The sequence below is a fragment of the Rhinatrema bivittatum genome, chromosome 9 (genome assembly GCF_901001135.1).
Source record: "Rhinatrema bivittatum chromosome 9, aRhiBiv1.1, whole genome shotgun sequence".
NCBI lineage: Eukaryota > Metazoa > Chordata > Amphibia > Gymnophiona > Rhinatrematidae > Rhinatrema > Rhinatrema bivittatum.
Genome location: NC_042623.1, coordinates 124,092,923 through 124,120,674, shown reverse-complemented (window position 1 = coordinate 124,120,674; position 27,752 = coordinate 124,092,923). Strand labels below are relative to the sequence as shown.

The following is a 27,752-nucleotide window of genomic DNA, read 5'->3' as shown; positions in this document are numbered from 1 at the left end:
TTGCCCATACTATGTCACAGGGGCTACCGGTGCCATTGGTCAGCCCCTGTCATATGGTAGGAGCACAAGATGGCGCCGATGGCCATGTGACAGGGACTGACCAATGGCACCGGTAGCCCCTGTGACATAGTTGGTCAGAGGCTATCGGCGCCTTTTTGAGTGAGGCAGGGAGGGACAAATTGCTCTCAGGACCCCGCTGGGCCACCGGGGATGTTAGTAAGTCTTGGGGAAGGATCAGGATGGTGGGGGGGGGGGGGGGGGGCGCGTTGTATTATACTAAATCTTAATGCTTGGGATGGTTTTTTATTTTTAAAAAAAATGTGCTTCTCCCCCAGTACAAACCCGAAAAACTAATTTTTCTCGTAGTTCGGGGAAAATCTGTTTCGGGGGGGAGAGGCCCCTGAACCACGACGAATTAGGCAATTCCGTTGAAATTGCCTAATTCGTCATAAACGAAAGCACATCTCTAATATATTTCTTGCTTGTTTGTGTGCACATGTACAGTGTATTGCATCAGATATTGTGTTTCAGTTAGGCTTCTTTTTCTGTCTTTGTTTTTCACTGTCGGTCCCTCTTGGCTCTTTGTGTTATAATTGGTTCCCAAGGATGGACTGATGCTAACTCAATTCTTTTGAGTTTAACTTCTTGGGATTCCATCTATTCTTTTCTATGTCAATATCAGCCCTCATTCACTGTGGGTTGAGTTTTTGGGTACCGGGGCCAGCTGGAGTTAGGTGGACTCTGTATGTCATCATTGAAGAGGAGATGGAGAGGTCAGCCCAGAGGCAGAAACAGCAGGACTGGAGAGTCTGTACTGGACGAGGCGGAGTCCCAGAGACCCGGGCGCCAATAGGAACCAAAGTAAGGCAGGACCACCTGAGAAAGAACAGGTCGAAGCCTGAAAGGCCAAGTCCAGGATGTAGACAGGGGAGGCATTATAGAGCAAGCAGGAGTCAGGGCTTGTGGCAATCAAGGAGTGGTGACAAGGCAAGGCTGAGGTCAGGACTAGGAGATGATCAGTAGCATAGTCAAGCAAAGCAGAGGTCTGGGCTAGGAGATGATCAGTAGCGTAGTCAGACAAAGCGTAGGTCTGGGCTAGGAGATGATCAGTAGCATAGTCAGGCAAAGTGAAGGTCTGGACTAGGAGATGATCAGTAGCGCGGTCGGGCGAAGCAAAGGTTGGATCCAGGAGAAGGTCAATGGTATGGCCAAGCAAAGCAGAGGTCGGGTCCAGGAGAAGATCAATGGGGTGGTCAGGCAAAGCATAAGTTAGGTCTAGGAGAAGATCAGTCCATAAGGAAAGCTGGGTAGCAGGAATGCAAGAATGAGGAAGACAACCAGGAACAGGAACCAGGAACGTAGAGGAATTACCAGGAGGCAACGAAGTACACGACCAGCGTGGAGACCTGTTGTAAAGGCGACTAACAGGAGCTGAGCCCAGCCTTTTATACTGGAGCTTCAGCAATGTCATCTTTCGAGGCCACGGCCAAGTTCTTGCAGTGGGCACTTTAAAAGAGAGAGAGATTTGCACGTGCCTAGGGAGGGGCGCAGAGCTGAACAGTGGTGTGTCTCCGCAGACCACGCGGAGAGGCCTGCCATGGAACAGAGGAGCTAGTCACAGTATCTGGAGCACCGGGGTTGGCTCGAGTATGGAGCCGGTGGCCTACTGCCACGAGGGACATGGATTCGGCAGCAAAGGGTAAGCGGGCCTGCCGAGGGCCTGCCGTGGCCGGCACACGCAACACCCCTTTAATTATTTAGGGGTTTTGGAGGCATAGTGCTACTTTATGGATATCTTCCAAGCAGGTCTAAAGTTATCTGGATAACCTAGTTGGATATATGCGATATTCAGCTAAGTTAGCTGGATCATTGAACTACTTTCCGGAAATCCCCAGTAATGCCACCTTTATATCCAGACATTTGTGCCATTTAGATAGATAACTTTTGAGATATGTCTAGATGGCTTTGGAATATTGACCCCTAATAACCCTGTATGTAAATAAATGTACTTTCACTTCATGGTGGATGTTACATATCCCCTCCTGGATCTGTCATCTCTGCAGAGAGACCAAGGTGTCCAGCAGCTCATCCACTGTTTTCTGCATGTATCCAAGACTATACCCTTCTCCTGGCAGCCAAGTCAAGGAGAACGTCAGTTGCCTGACATGCGCATCTTCCTCTGGCTCTTGCAACTCATCATTTTAGTGCATGTGGCTACCATTTTTGCTGCCTCACTGGAGATTGGGGTGGCTGCCTTTTTTGTTTTCAGCTGTGCTGAGGTCCTCCCTTCTGCTGCAGGGCAGAGGATTGGAACCTTGTTTGGAACATGAGGCATACCCCACACACTAAACTACTCCCCACTCCATGCCCCCCATTTGGCAGTAGAGAGTGGGGAGGGCATGCCTAGTCCAGTCAGAGCCACAGCTACCTGGTTGATCTTGCAGTAGCATATGCTTCTCTAAAAGATTAAGCCATTCATGTATAAGTATACACTGCCAATACAGTGAAACTGTGGATGGTTTGTAAATCAGTTACAGTTCCTTGGATCACGCCATCTTTGCTTGGATAACTGTGCTAATTCTAGAGCAATACATGCTGATGAACACTGACCTTCTGGCATGCATGCATTTATCAGACCAAAACCAATACAGGCTTGCCCAATTGCTTTGGTGACTCTAGATAACCTTGGGCTGCTCACATGTCTCAGTGATGGCGATTATACATTTGGATGTCTGCCCTATCAACTTTCAATGGTACTTTCTGGACCTACTATGGTGACCACTGGTAACTGGGTATCAGGTTTTGATTCCAAAAAGGAAGCCTAAAAAATAGCTACCACAGCCAAAGAAGGCAACTGCCATACAAATTATCCACTCCTGACTCGGAAAAAGTGGGGCCCTGTAATTGGAATGACTTTAGCAAGGATTTATTAAAGAGCAAGTCTGGTGCGAACAGCAGTGGTAATTCCAGCTCCAATAGTATATATTAAAGTGTTGCAGTTAAAAAGCTCATAGTTGGATCTTGGGATCAAGCTGGAGGTCCAGCATAAGACAAGCTATAACCTGTCCCAACCCCTGCTTCTCTGTGCCTCCTTGATGCTCTTGACAAAGTATCCGGAGGGTTTGAAGTGTTTAATATGAAAAAATTTAGGGTATTCAAAGCACATCAGTCACCTCAATATTTTAACTAGGAATAATGGAATACGACTCCGGTTCTATTTTGTTGGTTTTTAGAACTAGGGTCATTATTAAGAGGGGCGGCCGAGAACATTCATACTTTGCTGCTGTTAGGATTTGTGGACCCTTGGCCCAAGGTTGGATTGGCGCTACCTGCGGGGTTGGGCCCCGCAGATCCCACCGTTGGGAGGCGAGTCTGGCCAAGAACAGAGGCAAACAGGAACTTCGCCAGTACCGGCCCTCATTCCCCGCAGGTTGAGCCCTTGGGTGCCGGGGCCGGCTGGTCTTAGGTGCGCACCTGTGTGGCTGATCCCGGAGAGAGTAGGAGGCTGGAAGAAGAGAGTGTCAGAGAGGTTAGGTTTAGTCCAAGACCGAGGTACTCTCGGATGGAGAGAGAGAGAAAGCCTCAAGGTGTGAGATGCTACCGCAGTTCCGAAGACAGTAGAGCAGGACCACGTGGAACTGGCCCTGAGGAGAGGACGTGCAGGAGCAGAGGCTTGTATAGTGGTATGCTGAAGCAGGGCTAGAGCGGGTGATCCGCTGTAGCAGGTTCGAGTAGAGAAGAAGCGCAGAGGGACTGCCTGAGTGACAGCAGTACAGTAACAGGATCCTGTAATGTAGAAGCGCTGAGAGATGCCCCGAGGAGTGGGGATGTAGAGACACAGTTCAGTAATGTTGAAGCGCTGAGACAGGTCCAGAGCAGAAGTATAGAGTCAGCGTCTTGTGACGTAGATGCTCTGACCCAGACCCTGAGGGGCAGAAGCGTGATGTAGCAGCAGACAATCTACATATGTCTCTCCTATCTATGCTTTAGAAATGTATCCCTGTGAGGTCATATGAAGAAGTATACAGGAGAAAACCCCAAAACACCTTAAAAGACTATCTAGAGATATATCCTGGTCCACCTTAACCTAAGACAGCACGGAGACCTAGTCCAGGTGGAGGACCCTGGGAAGGTGTATAACTAGCCAGGCCCAGAAGGGAACAGGAGTCCCAGAGAACAGAAGAAAGTCTAGAGAAAGGAAATACTGCTGAACTGTAAGTTGAAATACTACATTTATGTTTAACTGTTACGAGCTGCTTTTGTTTGCTTTTTTGTCACTAATAAAGAAATTTATACAAAATGTCTGCCCAAGTCCAGCCTGAATCTGTACTCTGGTTACCCTAAGACTGCTCATGGTGCCAAAGGTCAATTGCATTTTTAAAAATTTATTTTTCAGGGATGTGAATCGTATTTCTGACGATTGAAAATATCGTACGATATTTTCAAAGTCGTCAGAAATCGGGGGCTCCCCGAAACCGATAGGAAAACCCCATGAAATTGTTCGTGGGGTTCTCTTATCATTTTGGGGGAGGGCGGGAAAAACGGCACACAAAAATAACCCCTAAACCCAACCCGACCCTTTAAAACTAATCCCTTAGCTTCCCCCACCCTCCTGACCCCCCTGTAAACCTTTTACAGGTACCTGGTGGTCCAGTGAGGGTCCCGGGAGCGATCTCCCGCTCTCGGGCCGGCGGCTGCCACTAATCAAAATGGCGCCGATGACCCTTTGCCCTTACCATGTGACAGGGTATCCGTGCCATTGGCAGGCCCCTGTCACTTGGAGGGAGCACTGGATGGCAGGCGCCATCTTTAAAAATGGCGCCGGCCATTCACATCTCTATTATTTTTAAGTTTTTGCATTTGCTTTAGCATTACAGTCAGGGAACTAACAGTATCACTAATGTGTATACAAATATTGTGCTTTCCATTTGGGCCTTAGATGCTTTTAAAGCAGGTATTAATATATTTGCAACTGGCTTTTGAACGATACCCAATGCATTGACTCAGTGAAGGGGATCTAATCTTTGAAAGCTAGTTAGAAATATATTAAGTTAGTCAAATTCAACTTATTTGTTGACCATTATTTTTATAAAACTTTCTGCAAATTACACATCACAAATCTACAAACACACACTGTTGCACTTGGAGGTGGACCCTTGTCCTGGAGCAGTGGAGAACGGCTCCCTGGTAGGGACCAGGGAGCACCTGCCCCCAGGGGGCGGAGCACAGGAAGAGACAGAGGATGAGATGAGCTTCACCACTGGAAGCCCGAGGTTCCCCCGGGTGGAGCCCATAGGGTCCCTGGCAGCTTGGACTTAGGTGGGCCTCTCAGGATCTCCCAGAGAGGTAGTAGAGCGGCATGCCCACGATCAGCAAGGGAGCACAGTCAAACTTCATGCTGTTGGCCTGGAGAGGCAAGGAAGGCCCAAACAGCATAGGCGTTGACAAGGCAAGGGACAGAGCCAGAATCAGGAGACGTAGTCAATGGTAGCCGAGGTCAGAATCTGAGGATCAATCCAAGGAGTAGTCAACGAGGCAGAGGTCAGGTTCCAGAGGTCAGATGAGGTCACAAGGCAGGCAGGGGTCAGGATGCAGGCAGCAGACAGGAAGGAGAAGGAACAGGCCAATGTCAGTACCAGAGAGACAGTCCGAGGGTACTACCTGGGAAGACGAACAGACAGATGCAGGAACAGGAGGATGCTGGAACAGTAGGACACTAGAACAAGGCTGGAACAGTAGGATCCTGGAACAAGACTGTGAACGTGGAGGCAACCTAGCACACAATACAATGCCAAGGCAAGGAAATGCAGGCAGGGACTTCCTTATATTGTTCCATCAATCAGGGCGCGCCACGGAGCTAGGACCCGCCCCTGGCCCTACAAGAGGCCAGGCGGTCCACGCATGCACGCGCGTAGGGACGTGGCCAACGCCATTGGAGACACCGTTCTCCGGCGTGAGGCCTGGTGCACAGTGGAAGACCCGGCGACCACCGCCACGGGACGCCGAGGCCTAGCGGAGCTCGCGGCTGCTGCTGGGGAGACCGACCCGGGACCTGCAGAGGAGCTAGCAAGGTGAGCAGGCCCATGCGCAGGCCGGACGTGGAAGAGGCGCGCAACACACACATTCACACATACATTGTAGAGTTGATTCATTTTCCTACATACTCTCAATAAATGGCAATTAGATCATAATGTTACCAGTTATATAATTTATTTTTCGGGCAGGCACTGATAAAATTATAATTCTTGGGAATATCTTTCCCTAATTCCATATACAACCCACCTCGTAAGAACATTACCTTTTCCCAACAGAGTAGGATCCCCACTCATTATATCTTTGTCAAAACAATGGTCACAATAAGCAACAAATGAATAAAAGGAGACACCATACTCAAATATAATTAATGTAATATTCTTGTGAGAGGCAACGATAGATTGTCATTGCTTACACCTTGTCTTTTAACTCAAATATAAGATATGTTTAGAGGATGTGCACAGTTAATGAACTGTAATGAAATCCATATGACAGAAAGTACAATATGTTCCCATAATCAATTTAGTAATAAAAATTCACCAAATACTAGGGATGTGAATCGTTTTAGGACGATTAAAATTATCGTCCGATAATTTTAATATCGTCTTAAACCGTTATGGAACACAATACAATAGAGATTCTAACGATTTATCGTTATAAATCGTTAGAATCGTGAGCTGGCACACTAAAACCCGCTAAAACCCATCCCCGACCCTTTAAATTAAATCCCCCACCCTCCCGAACCCCCCCCAAATAACTTAAACATTTCCTTGCCAAATCCTACCTCCTTCAATCCCCCACCCTCCCGAACCCCCCCCCCCCAAATGACTTAAATTACCTGGGGGTCCGGAACGGCAGCGGTCTGGAACGGGCTCCTGCTACTGAATCTTGTTGTCTTCGGCCGGCGCCATTTTCCAAAATGGCGCCAAAAAATGGCGGCGGCCATAGACCAACAGGATTCTACGGCAGGAGGTCCTTCCGGACCCCCGCTGGAGGCGCCGGAACCCTCGCTGAACGACCTCCTGCAGTCGATCTCCTGCCGGTGCCATTTTCCGTACGGAAAACGATTCGCGGCGGGAAATCGCTCCCTGACCCCCGCTGGACCTCCAGGAACTTTTGGCCAGCTTGGGGGGGGCCTCCTGACCCCCACAAGACTTGCCAAAAGTCCAGCGGGGGTCCGGAAGGACCTCCTGCCGTCGAATCCTGTTGGTCTATGGCCGCCGCCATTTTTCGGTGCCATTTTGGAAAATGGCGCCGGCCGAAGACAACAAGATTCAGTAGCAGGAGCCTGTTCCGGATCGCTGCCGTTCCGGACCGCCGCTGGACCACCAGGTAATTTAAGTTATTTGGGGGGGGGTTCGGGAGGGTGGGGGATTTAATTTAAAGGGTCGGGGGTGGGTTTTAGGGGGTTTTAACGATTTTAATGATATATCAAGATATTTTACCCCCCCAAACGGCAACAATACGATTCCCTCCCCCTCCCAGCCGAAATCGATCGTTAAGACGATCGAGGACACGATTCACATCTCTACCAAATACATATATTAATTCAACTTATAACATGGCAGATAGTGAATGTTGGCACATGGAGACCATTGAGATTTGTGCAATTTGAGTAGATGCACATATGAATTCCCACACATAATATAACAACTCCCTCTCCCCACATCTTTTACCTCCTTTCTCAACTCATTTCTCAACTTAACTCTTTCTCCTCCCCAACATAGCAAAATTTGTCACAGTGATGGCCTACACCAACTCTGCTAGTAGCAAATTCCAGGCATAGCCATCTTCATCTTTGCTTACCAGCTAACACCAAGCTCATTGAAGTTTGGGTTTACCCATGGTCCCTCCATGCATGCCCTCAGTCTTCTTGGAGTCTTAATGCGTTTGTACCATTTCTGTTTAGGATTACAACTGCAGCTCTGTGCAGAATACCCCAATGCCTTCTTGAAAGCACAATGCAGTGCCATGCTGTTACTGGACTATAATCATCATTCCATGCAGATTACTAGAATGGTTTCTTGGAAGCACATTGCTGTTGTGGATTGTACCTGCCATACTGTACAGATTGCCCAGTGTTCCATTACAATTTTCTTGCCACCAGGGATCTTCTGGATATATCCCACACTTTTTTTTTAATTCCATTCCCGTGTTTTTCTCCCCGGTGTGGTCTATCCTGTTCTTCCAATCAGGAAACTCATACAGGAGGAGATGAAGAGCTGATATGGGCCTGTGAGCATCTTCTGACCCACAGTCCTTGTGTACTGAGACAAAGTGCTGCTGCTGTTCCCAGTTACAGCCAGGTTCAGGTTTCCCTTTACAGTTCTGCTACTTTTGGTGGGATGGGAAAGGATGTGTGAGAGAATAATGTGAACCTGCTGAGGGCAAGCTACACTACTCCCTGTCCCTCCCATAGGTTGTCTAATGTCACTGTGACTCCATGGGGCTTCTGATGTTATTGCATGAAATTTTGCTTCCTTCCCAGGGATTTACATGAAGAGGGGTTCCTACCTGACCCCTACAATCTCACCTTGCCTCCAAACTATTCAGTCATCAGCCTCTTTCACCCTTACACGTCTCTTGTAAAAATCCTGTTGTGATTATTTTCTGGGCAGTAATTTCTAATCCATTTTAAATTTTTCCATGTCTCTCTGACTTTTGTTTGTCTGTGACTTGCTTTGCCTTGCATGACATCACACAGCCATCGATCTTGTGTTGCGATGTAAAAGTACTCTCTTTGGTAACCTTTTAAGCTTTGATTGTTTTAGGTTCGCTTTTGATGGGATCTGGATAGCCAGAGCTCCAGATCATGCGGCCATCTTGCTCAAAGGCCACGCCTCCCCCCCTCCCGAAATATAGAAATAACTGCAGAGAAGGACCAAATGGTCCATCCAGTCTGCGCAGCAAGCTTATGGTAGTATCTGTTGCACCATGCCAGTTACCCCCATGCTTATCAATAACACAAACTCAAGGAAAGAAGCAGTCTTTAATAAGATTGGCCTGTCATTTCTAGCTATACTAGGCAGACCAATATTTATTGCAAGTTTCCTTTCTCCATCCCCTACTCCCCAGTCTCCACATATGATCTCCACCTCTCTCTAAACCATACTTATTCTCCATCATTCCTCACTATAATCCTTTCTCCTGTACCTATTCTCTCAAAATCCAGTCCCATCCCCATACCATTCGAAGCAGCAAAGTTGTGCAGGGAACATTGGACCTGGTACAAGTACTATAAATCAGCATGTGCTCACAGCCCCCATATTCATCATTTCACCTCCTCCTGTACGACTTTCCCGTCTGGAAGAGGAAGGGGGACCACTTTTGGGACTGTGAGCATGTACAGAGACAGAGTACTACTGCTGTTTCTAATACCAACTAGGTCTAGGACTGCCTCACTTTAAAAAAGACTAGCTAAGTAAGGAGGAAATGAGAATACAGAGGGAAGGAGAAAGGGAATGAAGTCAAATAGAAGAGACAAAAGAGAGGGAAAGAGGAAGGGAGAGTGGGCACAGGTGCATCAGGGGAGGATAGCAGTGGTACAGAGTACGGAAGGGAGCAGGAGTAAGGGGGAAAGTATGGAATGTGCATGAAGTGGAAGGGTACAGAAGGATGCAGAGGCACACAGAAGGAGCAGGGCTACAGAGAAAGGGAGTGGTTGAATGGGCACAGAGAAAAGATGTTGTGGGAAAGAGAATAGACCCACATGCAGACAGAATGCATATAGGGCAGTGGTGAGTAGAGGGGGGAGGGGGAAGGGAGCACATTTAGAAAGGAAATGAAGGCACTGGGGGAAGAATAGAGGCACAGGGAAAAGGAGCTAGAGACATTTTATGATTATATATGTTTCCTATGTTCATTGCTCAGGCCTATTTTATGTTGAACAATTTAGAAATCCAATAAATGTAAATGTAAAAGATCTAGGCAGATATATTTTACTGCGCTAGGCAATCTGCCACCCTCGATGGTTACCTGTTCTGTCTGTATGCTAGTGCTGGCTCTATTGCTTACCACACTTGGAACTCTGCCTAGTGTAGTAGAAATGAAAGGCCAGTCCTGCTAAAGTCTGCTTCTTTCCTTGAGTTTGGGAAATTGATAAGCACGGGGGTAACTGGTACGGTGCGACAGATACTACCATCTCTAGAGCAAGTCCACAGGGAAAGGGGGAGGCTAAGAGAAGAGCCAATAGGTAAGTCTTCTTTGTATCACAAACTTTAGAATGTTGATGAGCTGGAAATAAAAAATGAAGAACAACTTCAGAAACATCCAATTTAGATCGTACCATGGTACCAGCTCTACAAAATCAAGCTCAACGTAGCACTGACAGGTGTGTGTTAAGCATGACCTTCAAGAGACTTGTACAATTCCTTGTGAGAATGTGAACAAGCTTTGTATTATGTTATTGTCTTCCTAGCCCAGGGAAGGAGAAGGCCATTTGCCCCAGGACAATGCAGAGGTTTTCAAAGGCAGAAGTTTCTGATTTTCATATTTGATCCAGTGGTCAAGTACAAGATACACCTACCAATATGTTCTTCATTTTTGGTCCCTAAATAGAAGGCATCCGGTAACCTACACAGATCAGCAGTTGCAACCATAAATCTAAAACATGGGAGTAACCTACATGGAACAGCAGTTACAACTGTAAATAGAAAGAAAGTGGATAATGTGAATGGACATGGAGTGGCAGTTACACTCTTAAATAGAATGCATGGGAGAAACATGCAGCTCACACAATCCTGGTTTTGTCCCGTGCAGGCATAGGGTTGTAGCTCTGTCTAAGAAAAATCCATGTGACAATCAGACTACAAATCCATGCATGCAACAGACCAAAACCAGGATTGGATCAGTATGTTCTGTTGACCTGGAGTGAGCTGGGATAAAATAAACTGAGGATTTGAACAAGAAAATAGAATTGAAATTATCCATGCAACATCTATGGAGTTCTTCCTACAAGGTCCAAATACTTTTACAGATAGCTCATTGGAAATCTCTGATTTTGTGGAGAATAATGAGTACTAAACTATTGACTTTAATAAAGTTACCATCCCATGTTTACTTTCCTGGTGTAGATTTCAAAATGAATTCATAAGTAAGTGGACAGTTTTTGATAAAGAGGTTCTCAGCCAATGAATTGCTTCCTGCCATCACCTTTTTCTTACTCTTGTTCATGAAATTCCACATGTGAAAGCCATATGAATTATTAAAGGTGTTCTTGTGGTCCCAGACCTCAAAATATTTTCCCCAATTAGAATAGTGAATTGGACTTAATCGCTGCAGGGTGCAAAATAGAAATATTCTTACATGTGCCATCTTTTATATATTTGAAATCTGGAAACTCGCATCGCCTTGCTATAACTCTGGTATGCAGCAGGGGACCTTGTTGTCCCCATATGGCTCCTCTATAGTTCTTCACAAAGTCCTCCATACATTCCCATAGATATTCATGGTGCCTTTGAAAACCAAATGCCGAACTGCTGCAAGTTCGTAGTTCCTCAAATGCCAGGAAATCTACTTCTTGGAGAGGCTTTATGGATATGATATCTGTGTCCATGTAAATCCCACCATACTTCCAAACTACTGCTATCCTGAAGCCATCGGAAATGACGTGTGTCCAGAATTGTTCCTTGTCTGAATTTATCTGTAAATTTAAGATCCAGAGTTATTATTCTTTCATGAGTTTTGTTTCATTATCTACACATAATTGGGGTCAGGTAAACATATACTCCAGTGACTACTCCAAAGTATACCAATTATCAAATGCAGATGTATACCTATGCATTTGCAATTTTTATTGGTGCAATGTGCTCCATCTTTGCACTATATTTTGAAGAGTACTTATATGGTGCTATTTCTATCAATGTATCCTAATTTTGAAATTTAAGTTACAAATGATGTGCGCTGAATTAGAAATTAGTGTTGACTGTAGACTACACTTTAGTTTTCTTCTTATAAGATTTACGTATTACAGAAAATCACATTAAATGTGTGACTGCTGTGTTAGAAAAGGAAAGACAACATTTCATGTTAATTGCAAGCAGCGATTTGTGTTTTCAGATTCATAGTCTGTCATATTTAGAAACACAGAAACATAATGGCAGGCAAAGACCGATATGACCTATCTAGATTGCCCATCCACACACTGCTCAGCACTGTTATCTATACCACTCCCTCAGAGATTTCCTTTGCTTGTTCTATGTTTTCTTGAATTCAGATACTGGGAGGCTGGCAAGATCCTATCCACACTGGAAACATTTCTTGATGGTGATGTCTCTATGTGACTGGATGGAATCACTCTGAAACTGGAGGATGTAATAACTCAGATTGACAGGCTAAAGAATAACAAATCATTAGGACTGGATGGTATTCACCCCAGAGTTCTGAAGGAACTCAAATATGAAATTGCAGACCTTTTTCTGGTGATATACAATTTTTCATTTAAAATAGCCACAATACCAGAAAACTGGAGGGGTGGCGAATGTGAGACCAGTGAGTCTGACATTGGTGCCATGCAAAATATTCAAAGCTATTCTTAAAAACAAAATTACTTACCATATAGACATAGTTTGGGTGAGAGTCAAAATGGGTTTTGCAAAGGAAAGTCATGCCTTACCAATAGAGATGTGAATCGGAACCGGAATCAGTTCCAATTCCGGTTCCGATTCACATCGTTAATTTTTTTTTGGGCGGCCCGATCGTGGTTTTGTTTATCGGCTGTGCCCTGAGCCGATAAACAAAAAAACCTACCCGACCCTTTAAAACTGTTCCCTTAGCTTTCCCCACCCTCCCGAACCCCCCAAAAACTTTTTACAAGTACCTGGTGGTCCAGTGGAAGTCCCGGGAGCAATCTCCTGCTCTCGGGGCCGTCGGCTGCCACTAATAAAAATGGCGCCGATGGCCCTTTGCCCTTACCATGTGACAGGGTATCCATGCCATTAGCCAGGCCCTGTCACATGGTAGGAGTATTGGACGGCTGGCGCCATCTTTAAAAATGGCGCGTGCCATCCAGTGCTCCTACCATGTGACAGGGGCCAGCCAATGGCATGGATACCCTGTCACATGGTAAGGGCAAAGGGCCATCGGCACCATTTTGATTAGTGGCAGCCGACGGCCCGACAGCGGGAGATGGCTCCCGGGACCTCCACTGGACCACCAGGTACTTGTAAATAGTTTTTGGGGGGTTCAGGAGGGTGGGGGAAACTAAGGGAACAGTTTTAAAGGGTCGGGGTGGGTTTAGGGATTGTTTTAGTGTGCCGTTTTTCCCGCCCTCCCCCAAAATGATAAGAGAACCCCAGGAACAAAATCATGGGGTTCTCTTATCGGGAGCCCCCGATTTCTGACGATTTTGAAAATATCGTCCGATATTTTCAATCGTCCTAAGCCCGATTCACATCCCTACTTACCAATTTACTAGATTTTTTTGGGGGTATAAAAAAAGATGCAGGCAAAAGTGAGCTGGAGTGTATTTAGATTTTCAGAAGGCATGTGACAAAGTCTCTCATGTGACACTCCTCAGGAAATTGGGAGGTCATGAGATCAGAGACAGTGTCCTATTGTGGATTGGTAACAGGATATGACAGGAAACAGAGGTAAGATTAAATGGTCAGTTTTTCCAAATGGAGAAAGGTCATTAGTGGAGTGCCCCAGAGGTCCGTATTGGGATCTGTAGTTATTTAGCATATTAATAAATGATCTGGAGAAGGGAACAATGATTGATGTGACCGAATTTGCAGATGACACAAAATTGTTTTGAGTCATTACAATGGCAGTAGATTGTGATTAACTGCAGAAAGACCTTGTGAGACTAGGAGTTCTAAATGGCAGATGCAATTTAATATGGGCAAGTGCAAAGTAATGCAGAAAGAGAATAATAATCCCAAATATAAATATATGATGCTGGGTTCTGTGCTAGGATTCACAACCCAGGAAAAAGGACCTCGGAGTACTTGTTCTCAATACCTTGAATCTGGTCAAAAAGGTAAATAGAATGTTAGCAATTATTTGTAAAGGAATAAAAAGCAAAACTGAGACTGTCATAATGGCTTTGGATCCATGGTGCAACTGCCCCTTGAGTATTGTATGCAGTTCTGGTTGCCCATCTCAAAAAAGACATAGCGGACATAGAAAAGAAACAAAGAAGGGTGTCAAAATGATAAAGGGAATGGAAAAGCTCTCTTAAGAAGAAAGGCTAAACAGATTAGTGCTCTTTAGATTGGAAAAGAGATGACTGAAAGGGAATATGATTGAAATTTATATTACCATGAATGGGGTGGAATGGGTAAATAGGGAAGAGTTATTTTCTCTTTCAAACAACACTAGGACTAGTGAACACCCCATGAAAGAAGCAACCCTCAGATTTAAAACAAAATCATAGAAAATATTTTTTCACTCAGTGTACAATCATGATATGGAATGTGTTGCCAGAGGACATGGTCAAAACAACTAATATATTGGGGTTATAAGGGGGATTGGACAGGTTCCTGAAGAAAAAGTGCATAAACAGTTATTAGCCATGTAGTCTTGGGAAAGCCAGCGCTTACATCTGGGAATATAATAGAACCACTGTTAGAGAGAGATTGCTGGGCTCAGTGGACCTTGGTCTGACTCAGCATGGCATTTATTATGTCCCTATGTTGCTATCACAAACAGCGCAGAGGAATCAAAACTCTTAACGCATAGAATGTGTGTTCAGAAACAGCAAACCCATAAAGGTGTAGCATGTGAGCTGGGTATCACAAACAGTACAGAAGCATCAAAATCTCAGGGCATCATGGTAGATGGCTGAACAGCCAAAAGCAGTGAATATACCAAGAGAGCAGTTAAGGCAACATCAACAGTTGTATGAATTCCCCAAGGCACCACAAAACAGTATAATTTAACTCATAATAGCATCTATTCTCCAAGTCACCATGAGAAAGCCAGGAACAGGCCATAAAGCAATAGTAGCAGACATAAACAGCAAGACATTGAGCCAGATAAGAAGGGGATGGAAGGAGAAATTTCTACTTTTTTTTCTATTTTATTTTGTGGATAAAATACGCCAACATAATCAAGAGAGAAGTAGGGTAGAATAACTAGGCTGGAATCCAAACATCAAACAGGGATGCATACAGTCTTCCAAGGTGTAGAGTCAGGGACATAACTGCTAGGCAGGTTGGCAGCAGTCCCCCTACGATGTAGAATCATGGCCATGGATGCAGCAAAGCAGAGTGACAGTAAAACTTACAAGATGAAGCCTAAGAGGTATAGCAGCAAGGCAGAGAAGCAGCAAGACCTCATAGGTGTAAAATCAGAGTCATGTCAGCTAGACAGAGTGACAGCAAGACCCCCAAGGCATAGCAGAATGTTCATAACAGCAAGGTAGCATGTCAGCAAGATCCAAAAGGAGTAACATAAGAACATAAGAAGTTGCCTTACTGGGTAAGACCAAGGGTCATCAAGCCCAGCTTCCTGTTTCCACAGTGACCAATCCAGGTTACAAGCACCTGGCAAGTACCCAAACATTAAGTAGATCCCATGCTACTAATGCCAGTAATAGTAGTGGCTTTTCCTTAAGTCACCTTGATTAATGGCAGTTAATAGATTTCTCCTCCAAGAACTTATCCAAACCTTTTTTAAACCCAGCTACACTAAATGTACAAACCACATTCTAGCAACAAATTCCAGAGCTTAAATGTACACTGAGTGAAAAAGAATTTTCTCCGATTTGTTTTAAATGTGTTATTTGCTAACTTCCTGGAGTGCTCCCAGTCTTTCTATTATCTGAAAGAATAAATAACCGATTCACGTTTACCCGTTCTAGACCTCTCACGATTTTATAGACCTCTATCATATCCCTACTTAGCCGTCTCTTCTCCAGGCTGAACAGCCCTAATGCCTTTAGCCTTTCCTCATAAGGGAGCTATTCTATCCCATTTATCATTTTTGTCACCCTTCTCTGTACCTTCTTCAGCGCAACTATAACTTTATTGAGATACGGTGACCAGAATTGAAATCAGCTCTCAAGGTGCGATCTCACCATGGAGCAATACATAGGCATTATGACATTTTCCATTTATTCACCATTCCCTTCCTAATAATTCCTAACTTTGTTTGCTTTTTTGACTGCCACAGCACACTGAGCCGAGGACTTCAATGTATTATCCACTATGATGCCAAAATCTTTTTCCTGGGTGGTAGCTCCTAAAATGGAACCTAACATCGTGTAACTACAGCATGGGTTATTTTCCCTATATGCATCACCTTGCACTTGTCCACATTAAATTTCATCTGCCATTTAGATGCCCAATCTTCCAGACTTGCAAGGTCCTTCTGCAATTTATCACATTCCGCTTATAATTTAAATATTTGAAATAATTTTGTATCATCTGACAATCTGATTACCTCACTCATCATATTCCTTTCCAGTTCATTTATAAATATATTGAAAAGCACCAGTCAAAGTGTGAAGCAGATAGGCAGAGTGACAGCAAAACCCCAATGTGTTGCATCAGGAGCTTGGCAGTTAGTCATGCAGCAACAAGACCTTCAGGAGTAGCATAAGGTGTATAGCAGCAATGAAGTGTGGCATCTAGACTCCAAAGGTGTAGCATAAGGGTATAGCAGCAAGGCAGATTGACACCAAGACCACCAAAGTGTGTCAAGATCATATCAGCTAGGCAAAGCATCAGCAAGATCCCCCAGGTATAGCATCTTGGGGTATGGTAGTTAGACTAAATGGCAACAAACCTCCCAAGGTGTAGAGTCAGGGATATGGAAGCTAAAATGAGTGCCAAGTTATACCTTGGGGGTCTTGCTAAGTAGGGGTGTGCATTCGTTTTGAACGCATATGTAAAACGCAACTTTTTTTTTTTAACTTAAAAAAGTGATGATGTGCAACGCATCGCGACTTCCAACATATTCAACATAGCTACGTTGAATACGTTGAACCGCGAGGCGCGCTTTTCTCGCCGCCATTAGCTGCGAGCTCGGAGCCCCGGATTAGCACAAAATGGTGGCGCCCCTGCGCTAACCATGCCAACCTGTCTGACCCTTTCCTGTGAGTCGCAGTGACTCACAGGAAAGGGTCGGACAGGTCGGCATGGATACCGTAATGCAGCAAATCTGCGTTCACGTTTCAGAGTGGCACTGAATGCAGTGAATCGCGCTGTCATTCAGTGCTCTCTGAGGATTTTACTCACGAGCCAGCACTATATAAGCAGCGGCACGAGGACTCACGCACATTTTCCAGCGATTCTGTGGGAGGTGGTGGGCTGGGTGGCAGGCTCAGGCAGGCAGGCAAGCAGAAATAGAACCAGAAGCAGAACCAGAACCAGATTTGATAGACAACACAGAACAGATTCTGTGTTAGGCTAGGAAAGGAAAGAAAAATATTCCTGGTCTTGCATTAGTGGCAGGGTCAGCTACAGTCACTAGTATTCCTATTCCTCTTTCTTTCAAGCAGTGTAGTGGTCTAGTCAGCTAGCAGTGACCAAGTATTCTATTTACCATTGAGGGTGTTGGGCTGGCTTGGAGAGAGCTATTAATATTTTCAATGTCATCCATGTTTCTGGAGTGAAAAAAAAATCCTGCTTTATTAAATTCCAATTACTTAGTCCTGTCATGCAGTGGGCATTTTAAACAGACTGAACATTGTCCTTGAGTGGGTATGTTCATTTGGGAATTTTAAACAGACTTAACAACATTGTTATTGAGAGTGAGTCTGTTCATCTTGGTATTTTCAAACAAACTCAACGCATTGTCCTTGAGTGGGTCTGTGCTGGGAAGTGCCTGGGCCGCAGTACTCTGCCTCTTATCTGCTTAAAAGGAAGCTATTTCTGTGTGCACTGCACACACACACACACACACACACACACACATTGAGTGCACTGCCAGTGAGGCAGTGGGCATTTTAAAACAGACTGAACATTGTCCTTCAGTGGGTCTGTTCATTTTGGTATTTTTAAACAGACTGAACATTGTTATTGAGTGAGTCTGTTCATTTTGGTATTTTAAACAGACTGAACATTGTTCTTGAGTGGGTCTGTTCATGTTGGTATTTTAAACAGATAGTGAACATTGTTCTTGAGTGGGTCTGTTCATTTTGGTATTTTAACAGACTGAACATTGTTCTTGAGTGAGTCTGTTCATTTTGGTATTTTTAAACAGACTGAACATTGTTCTTGAGTGAGTCTGTTCATTTTGGTATTTTTAAACAGACTTAAGACATTGTTATTGAGTGGGTCTGTTCATTTTGGTATTTTAATCAGACTGAACATTGTCTCTTGAGTGAGTCTGTTCATTTTGGTATTTTAAACAGACAGTGAACATTGTTCTTGAGTGGGTCTGTTATTTTGGTATTTTAAACAGACAGTGAACATTGTTCTTGAGTGGGTCTGTTCATTTTGGTATTTTAAACAGACCTAACATTGTTCTTGAGTGGGTCCTGTTCATTTGGGATTTTAAACAGACTGAACATTGTTCTTGAGTGAGTCTGTTCATTTTAAGTATTTTTAAAACAGACTAAGAACATTGTTATTGAGTGAGTCCTGTTCATTTAGGGTATTTTAAACAGACTTAAGAACATTGTTATTGAGTGAGTCTGTTCATTTGGGAATTTTAAACAGACTGAACATTGTTCTTGAGTGAGTCTGTTCATTTTTGGTATTTTTAACACAGACTTAAGAACATTGTTATTGAGTGAGTCTGTTCATTTTGGTATTTAAACAGATTGAACATTGTTCTTGAGTGGGTCTGGTTCATTTGGGAATTTTAAACAGACTGAACATTATTATTGTGGGACAGTGGCAGTGTTACCACATAAATCATCCATAATGTCAGGGAAAGAGAGATGCAATCGACTTATTGGGACTGGCAGCGGAGGCACCGCAAAGACACAAGTGCAACACCACCAGTACAGCTAAAAAGGCAACTGTCCGCAATCTAAACTCTTTGTAGGGGATGGCAGTTCACATGGCAAAAAAAACCGAAATCGGCCCATGATACTTTGCCATCGCCACCACGTGTTTCTGGCCCTGTAGTTTTGGAGGAGAGGGAAGGGAGGCAGAGTCAAGCCCGACAAAATTTAGACACCCAAGAGCAGCCGGGGGACAGAAGTCTCAAATAAGACTTAGCGGTCACAAGGGAGCGCTGGCACTGTTAGCTTCTGATTCAGAAGAAGAATCTTCTTGGGTGGGATTCTCATTAGAAACTGAAGAAGTAGTAGCTGACGAATCTTCTGTAGAATCAGTTAGTCCTGTCTTAGCCTCCACCTCCAGAACTGTGCAGCAGGTGAGAGATTACAGTGATTTCAAGGAGGAGGAAGAGGTGTCAGAAGGGAGACAGAGGGTGACGACTGGTGCCCCCGCTGGCATTGCTTCTCAGGGTGCACCACCCACTAGTACCTCAACTCCAGTGCCAGCATCCACCCCCAAGGTGGTAAAGAGAGGAGGATCAGAAAAGAAATCTCCGATCTGGAAACATTTTAAAGCGACAGAAGACCCGCGTTATGCTTGGTATAATTACTGTGCCAGGGATATTAGCAGAGGCAAGCAAATGGGACATCTATCAAATTTTGGCATGAACCATCATATTAAGAGGCAACACCCAACAAGATTACTGCCATCTGGGGATGGTGGCAGTTTCAGTCGGGGGACCCCTTTCAAGCAGTGTGCAGTGGTAGGAAAGCAGAGTCAGCCCACTCCCTCATACCCTTCTAGCAGTCAGGCGGCAGGCCAGCAATCCAGTGACATGTGGCAGAAGCGACAATCCACCATGGAGGAAATGGGGTGGAGTGCGGTAACACTATCCCGGGGTAGGAGGCAGGCAGCCTCAAAAGTTGTAACCAGGAGCATTGGGGAAATGATTGCCCTTGATGAACAGCCCTTGCAGTTAGTGGAGAATGTGGGTTTCAAGCGTTTTTTGAAGGTTGTACTTCCAAATTACAAAGTCCCCTCCAGAACCACATTTAGTAGAAAGGTCATCCCCAGCCTGTACAAGCAGTGTCGCAGTCGCTTGCAAGCACTGCTAGCTAAGGCAGACGGAAGAGTGCATTTCACCTGCGATATCTGGACCGCCATGAATGCTGCACACTCTTACCTCTCTCTGATAGCACACTGGTGGGACATGGCAGAGGCAGGGGCAGCCAGCAGCTCTATTACTGAAGAAGCGTCAGGGTGGAGGTGGGCTTTACTGCACACCCACCTGGTGGACCAGGCCCATACCGCTGCCAATATTCTAGCATGCATCAGAAAGATGCTGGAGGGCTGGCAACTGCACCAGCAAGACAGGAAAACGCGGGCAGGGTTTTTTGTCACAGACAACGGTGCAAACATGGTTAAGGCAATAAGCGATGGGCGGTTTAAGAACATCCGATGTTTTGCACACACTCTGCATCTGGTAGTGAAGTGAGCTCTGGGCTTGGAGTCCAATGACAAGGAGAATGAATACCTGCGTAGGTTAATACAGAAGTGCAGGAACATAGCAGCATACTTCCACAGAAGTGTCAAGGCGGGGCAGGTTCTCCGACAAAAGCAGACTGATTTGAATATGCCTCAGAAGCGTCTCATTCAAGACATTGCCACCCGGTGGAATTCCACCTTTATGATGCTAGAGAGGTTACTGGAGCTGCAGACACCCCTTCATGAACTTTCTGGTAGAATGGACATAGGTGTGCAGAATCCCCTAGGGCATCGCGATTGGTTAGTCATGAGTCAGCTGGTAAAAATCCTGCAGCCCTTCAAGGATGTCACGGAGGAGCTGAGTTCCAGAAGTGCCACCTTGGCTGACATCATCCCTATAGTTAAATTCCTGGATGACCATTTGGAGGCCTTTAAACAGCAAGAGGGAATGACTGCTGAGGTGCTGCAGTGTCTGGATTTTTTGCAGCAGCAGGTGAAAGACAGATTAAGGCCTTTAACAGAGGACAGCACATACATCCTCGCCTCTGTCTGTGATCCCCGTGTGAAAGGTAAACTCGCTCTACAGACCAATTGTCTGTCATATGTGAAGGATCTGCTGTTAGGTAAGGTCCGTGAACAGGAGTGCTATAGGCAGAAACAGAGTCAGATTAGGCTTGAAGCAGAGGTGGAAACAGCCGGCATGTCACAGAGTTGTGCTGCTAGCCCAGGCAGGAGTAGCCCTGTGTCAGTGACAGGTAGTACCTCCTCCTCCACGTCAGAATGCCCAAGGCATGTTGCCCATAAAGATTCATCAGTTGTGCAACGGGCGAGAGAGAAAGTAGCTGGATTGAGTGACTCTGAGGCCTCCCAAGCACAGGAGGAGACAGCAGCACAGCTGTCAGTGACACGGTATCTCTCAGAGCCGATAGAGAACATGCAGACAGATCCGCTGGCATATTGGGCACACAAGTCCACTGTCTGGCCACACCTAGCCAAAGTGGCTGAACGATATCTGTCATGTCCACCAACCAGTGTGCCCAGTGAACGTGTCTTTTCAATGACAGGGGATATCATGAGCCCTCACCGCTCAAGGCTGGCACCAGAGTTGATGGAAATGCTAGTGTTTTTGAAAGTAAACCTGCCTTTGCTTGGCTTTCCAAATTTTCCCTGTGAATGGCAAGACGAATGAAAGCTATTCAAAGCCTTGCAGCAGCTCTAATTGCCTCCTATGCTCCAGATAATAAACTGCAGCACATGTTCCTGACATGAATCGCTGTGCCTGACCATCTACTGTGCAGGCCTTGTGTTCCTACCGGTGTTTGACCTCCATTGCTGCGCCTGTTCATCCAGGCCTTGTGTTCCCACAAGTGTTTTAACTCAATTGCTGTGCCTGTTCATCCAGGCCTTGTGTCCCTAGCTGGGATTGACCTCTGTCCTCGAATGATGTGCCTGTTCATCCAGGCCTTGTGTTCCCACAAGTGTTTTAACTCAATTGCTGTGCCTGTTCATCCAGGCCTTGTGTCCCTAGCTGGGATTGACCTCTGTCCTCGAATGATGTGCCTGTTCATCCAGGCCTTGTGTTCCCACAAGTGTTTTAACTCAATTGCTGTGCCTGTTCATCCAGGCCTTGTGTTCCTCTGGGGATAGGGAAATACCTACAGTACCTGAGTGTAATCAAGTATGAAGTGCTAGAAACGTTTTAAAATAAGAATATAAATACATTAAAAAAAAAAATTACTATCCGACTATCCGTGTTCATCCAGGCCTTGTGTTCCCACAAGTGTTTTAACTCAATTGCTGTGCCTGTTCATCCAGGCCTTGTGTCCCTAGCTGGGATTGACCTCTGTCCTCGAATGATGTGCCTGTTCATCCAGGCCTTGTGTTCCCACAAGTGTTTTAACTCAATTGCTGTGCCTGTTCATCCAGGCCTTGTGTCCCTAGGTGGGATTGACCTCTGTCCTCGACTGCTGTGCCTGTTCATCCAGGCCTTGTGTCCCTAGCTGGGATTGACCTCTGTCCTCGACTGCTGTGCCTGTTCATCCAGGCCTTGTGTTCCCACAAGTGTTTTAACTCAATTGCTGTGCCTGTTCATCCAGGCCTTGTGTCCCTAGCTGGGATTGACCTCTGTCCTCGAATGATGTGCCTGTTCCATCCAGGCCTTGTGTTCCCACAAGTGTTTTAACTCAATTGCTGTGCCTGTTCATCCAGGCCTTGTGTCCCTAGCTGGGATTTACCTCTGTCCTCGAATCATGTGCCTGTTCATCCAGGCCTTGTGTTCCTCCGACTGGTGTTTTAACTCCATTGCTGTGCCTGTTCATCCAGGCCTTGTGTCCCTAGCTGGGATTGACCTCTGTCCTCGAATGATGTGCCTGTTCATCCAGGCCTTGTGTTCCCACAAGTGTTTTAACTCAATTGCTGTGCCTGTTCATCCAGGCCTTGTGTCCCTAGGTGGGATTGACCTCTGTTCTCGACTGCTGTGCCTGTTCATCCAGGCCTTGTGTTCCCACAAGTGTTTTAACTCAATTGCTGTGCCTGTTCATCCAGGCCTTGTGTCCCTAGCTGGGATTGACCTCTGTCCTTGACTGCTGTGCCTGTTCATCCAGGCCTTGTGTTCCCACAAGTGTTTTAACTCAGTTGCTGTGCCTGTTCATCCAGGCCTTGTGTTCCTCTGGGGATAGGGAAATACCTACAGTACCTGAGTGTAATCAAGTATGAAGTGCTAGAAACGTTTTAAAATAAGAATATAAATACATTAAAAAAAAAAATTACTATCCGAGTATCCGTGTTTATCCAGGCCTTGTGTTCCCACAAGTGGTTTAACTCAATTGCTGTGCCTGTTCATCCAGGCCTTGTGTCCCTAGCTGAGATTTACCTCTGTCCTCGAATCATGTGCCTGTTCATCCAGGCCTTGTGTTCCTCCGACTGGTGTTTTAACTCCATTGCTGTGCCTGTTCATCCAGGCCTTGTGTCCCTAGCTGGGATTGACCTCTGTCCTCGAATGATGTGCCTGTTCATCCAGGCCTTGTGTTCCCACAAGTGTTTTAACTCAGTTGCTGTGCCTGTTCATCCAGGCCTTGTGTTCCTCTGGGGATAGGGAAATACCTACAGTACCTGAGTGTAATCAAGTATGAAGTGCTAGAAACGTTTTAAAATAAGAATATAAATACATTAAAAAAAAAATTACTATCCGAGTATCCGTGTTTATCCAGGCCTTGTGTTCCCACAAATGGTTTAACTCAATTGCTGTGCCTGTTCATCCAGGCCTTGTGTCCCTAGCTGGGATTTACCTCTGTCCTCGAATGATGTGCCTGTTCTTCCAGGCCTTCTGTTCCCACAAGTGTTTTAACTCAATTGCTGTGCCTGTTCATCCAGGCCTTGTGTTCCCACAAGTGTTTTAACTCAATTGCTGTGCCTGTTCATCCAGGCCTTGTGTCCCTAGCTGGGATTTACCTCTGTCCTCGAATGATGTGCCTGTTCTTCCAGGCCTTGTGTTCCTCCAACTGGTGTTTTAACTCCATTGCTGTGCCTGTTCATCCAGGCCTTGTGTCCCTAGCTGGGATTGACCTCTGTCCTCGAATGATGTGCCTCTTCATCCAGGCCTTGTGTTCCCACAAGTGTTTTAACTCAATTGCTGTGCCTGTTCATCCAGGCCTTGTGTTCCTCTGGGGATAGGGAAATACCTACAGTACCTGAGTGTAATCAAGTATGAAGTGCTAGAAACGTTTTTTTTTTGTATTATATGTTTTTATTGGGTTTTTAGAAAGCCAGCCAATACACAACATGACATAAATCCAATACAATATTTCTGACAGTAAATAGAGAAAATACAGGCGGAACATTACGGGAAGATGATATGAACATGCAACAGATGATGTCGTCCTTTGAATAAAGAAAAAACAACAGAAGAACTTAATTGTCACATTGTCCGTATATGTCAAATATACTTTTTTCTCCCAATTTCTTCCCTAACTAACCCCTCCCTCCCCCCCCCCCACCCTCTTTCGAACTAACTAACTAACATCGACTTCTTCTTATTCTCTCAAACGTGTCTTTGGTGGTAACTAGTTTAATACCGTAAGAATGATACCTTAATAATGATAAATGGAACAATAGAGTACAACATTAAAGCTTTGAGGCAGTAGCACATGAAACCAGTAAAGCAATAGCAATGGAGCAGTGGTATGATAATCTATTAATGCAGTTGCACATGGGGGAACAAGTAATCTTTCAGTGTCCACATTGGAAGTGAAGAAGGATAACTCCAGGCAGTGGGTATAAAGCCGTTAAAAACCATGCCCTTCTAAACCTGAGTCCGGATCCACTCTGGGAATATGTTGGACCAATTGTACAGGTTGATTTTGCAGGTAAGTTTGCCACACAGCAACAGTGGCCGTTGTTTCAAGATGCTCGAGGTTTTGGCCGTCATATGTTCAAACGTAGCAATTTGTAAAAGTTTCCTATGCCAATGGACAATAGTAGGTGGATCTGAGGATATCCAATGGTGAACAATCACATGTTTAGCAATAAGACCAGCCTTACGAATGAAGAGTTTCTGTGTTAAAGTCAGCTGAGATTGAGTATCAGTAAACAAGCCGAACATCCATAACAGTGGGTCAAGAGTAATAAACAGTCACATATCTGAGAACAATATTTTTGAACCTCTAGCCACAACTGCTTAATTTTGGAGCATTCCCAGAAGCTATGCAGGTAGTGCCCCTCCCCATCCTTACACTTCAGACAGAGAGGAGAAGATGCTATCCCTAATTGAAAAGCTACGGAACTTGTACAATATAATTGCCATATAAATTTAAAGTGTAACTCTCTCAAATTTGCATTTTCCGTGACCTTACCACATTGTAAAAAATAGTGCTTGATTGTACTAAGTGTTAATGAATAGTTGGGTATTTAGCCCATTTACTCAATATCCTGTCATACGCATTGATGTTCAAATGTGCATGTAACATTGTAGAAAACATTGAACAGGAATTTAATCTGTGGCCTAATACAAAACATGGCTACTAAGCAACTCCTCTGACCTATAGAATGTTAGGCCATTGTACTTGAGAGACATAGTGTCGCACCTGAAGATACGCATAAAAGTCTTCTTTGGGAATATAGAATTGATCTTGGAGTTCAGAAAAACTATACATCGTGTCATTTGTAGGCGAAAACAGTTGTGCTATCCGTACCAACCCTTTCTGTGCCCAATTATGAAATACCGTTTGTCCTATACCTGGTGGAAACTGGGGGTTATCACATATTTCCATAAGGAGAGAAAGAGGCTCAGTGAGATCCCCAATTTTTTACAATAGTAGATCCAGGCTTGTCTACTGGATTGAAGTATCAGGTAACCCCTACAAGCGTATGGAAGTTGGCTCCACTTTAGCTGTAAAAGGGATGCTAAAGAATAATTATTGAGCCAACTACGAATAAAGGTAGACGGCGAAAAAAAAAGTACCTAGTATCCAATCCCGAATATGTCTCATCATACTGACTAAATTATAATCTCTAAAATTTGGACATGACATTCCCCCATTTCCTGCTCTGATTTGTAAATAGCTCAGGGCCAATCTGGACCTCTTTCCCCGCCACAAAAATTGTCTCAAAAATTTATATATGGAACACAAATCCTTATGTTTTAACCAGATTGGAAGCATTTGAAAGAGGTATAACCATTTGGGTAGTTCCATCATCTTAAATAAATGAATCCGTCCCGTTAGAGACAAAGGTAATGAGGTCCAATTAGCCATTCGTTTTTCCATTTTTTGTAATAAGGGCTGCACGTTAACGTCATAAACTGTTGTAATTAAACTGGGTATGAAGACTCCCAAATACTTAATCTGTTTATGAGCCCATTTAAGGGGGAACGACGGACCCCATGTAGTTCTCAAATCGCCATAGATTTCCAAAGCCTCCGATTTGTCCACATTAACTTTTAGGCCAGAGAACATCCCATACCATTTTTGTAATTCAAGAACTCTCGTTAAGGACCGTTGCGGATCTGTCAGATATATGAGAATATCGTCCGCAAACGCTGCCACCTTAAATGTCAAACCACTATGTGTAAGCCCACTAATGGAGCTATCATCATAAATATGACGTAACAAAGGGTCTATAGCCATGATATATAATAGAGGGGACAGCGGGCACCCTGTCGCACACCTCGTTTAGGTTCAAAGGCCAAAGAGGCATGTCCATTTGCCAGAATGTGAGATGATGGGGATTGATATAAAAGGGTAATATATGAATAAAAACTTCCGTTCAACCCATATCTCCCTAATACTGAAAACATATAATCCCAGGAAACGCGGTCAAAAGCTTTCTCAGAGTCAAAGCTCACTGCCATAGATGGTATCTTGTGTTTTTGACTATAAGAAATAGCAGTAACCAATTTTGCAATGTATGAACTAGCCGATCTTCCCTTCACAAAGCCCACCTGATGCGGTGAAATCAGGGAGGGAAGTATCGCATTCAGTCTCTTTGCCAGCACATTTGCGAGTATTTTGAGATCACAATTCAACAATGAAATTGGTCTATATGACGCTGGTTGGGTAAGATCTTTTCCCAGTTTAGGTAAGATGGTAATATATGCTTGATTGAACCGGGAAGGAAATTGTTTTTTATCTAAAGCTCCTCGATAGAATAAGCTAAGATTCTCAGTAATTTTTTCCCCCAGGATTTTGTAATAGTCATATGTAAAGCCATCCGGCCCTGGCGCTTTTCCGGGTTTACAAGCTTTAATAGCCTCTGAATTTCCAGTTCCGAAATAGGAGAGTTAAGGGAATCCAATTGTATTGAGGTTATTTGGGGGAGATGGAGAGACTGAAAAAAAAAGTTTTCCTCTACACTCCCTCCCTGCCGATCTTCCGTATACAAATTCTCGTAAAAACCCTTTAAAACCTCACATATGTCATTCCCTTTAACCGCCCAAGTCCCCTGAGACGTCTTTAACTTATCTATGTAAGTTTTACTTTGTCTGAGTTTCACCAATTTGGCCAACAGCCTAACCGATTTGTTCCCAAACCGGAAATATGTATGTTCCTTATAATGAAATGCTTTTAAGGATTTCTGATGTAAATAGGATTGTAAAGAACTCAATGTAGCAGAATATTGGGCAAAATTGGCCGGGGTAGGATTACGTATTATTTCAGTTTTGGCCCTTTTGAGTTCCCCTTCCAGAGAGATAATTTTCTCATGAATGAGTTTATTCCTGCTGCGCACATACGATATTATTTCGCCCCTCATGACCATCTTCCCAGTTTCCCAAAATAAATTCATATCTGACGTATGTTGTGCATTAGTGATTTGGAATTGTTCCCATTTAGTGCGCAAGAATTGTTG

General features: G+C 44.7%; 1 pseudogene; it reads right to left on the bottom strand.

Moving 5' to 3' along the window:
* Positions 1-9,576: 9,576 nt before the first annotated feature.
* LOC115099423 overlaps positions 9,577-27,752 on the bottom strand; it is a 30,477-nt pseudogene continuing 12,301 nt past the window's right edge.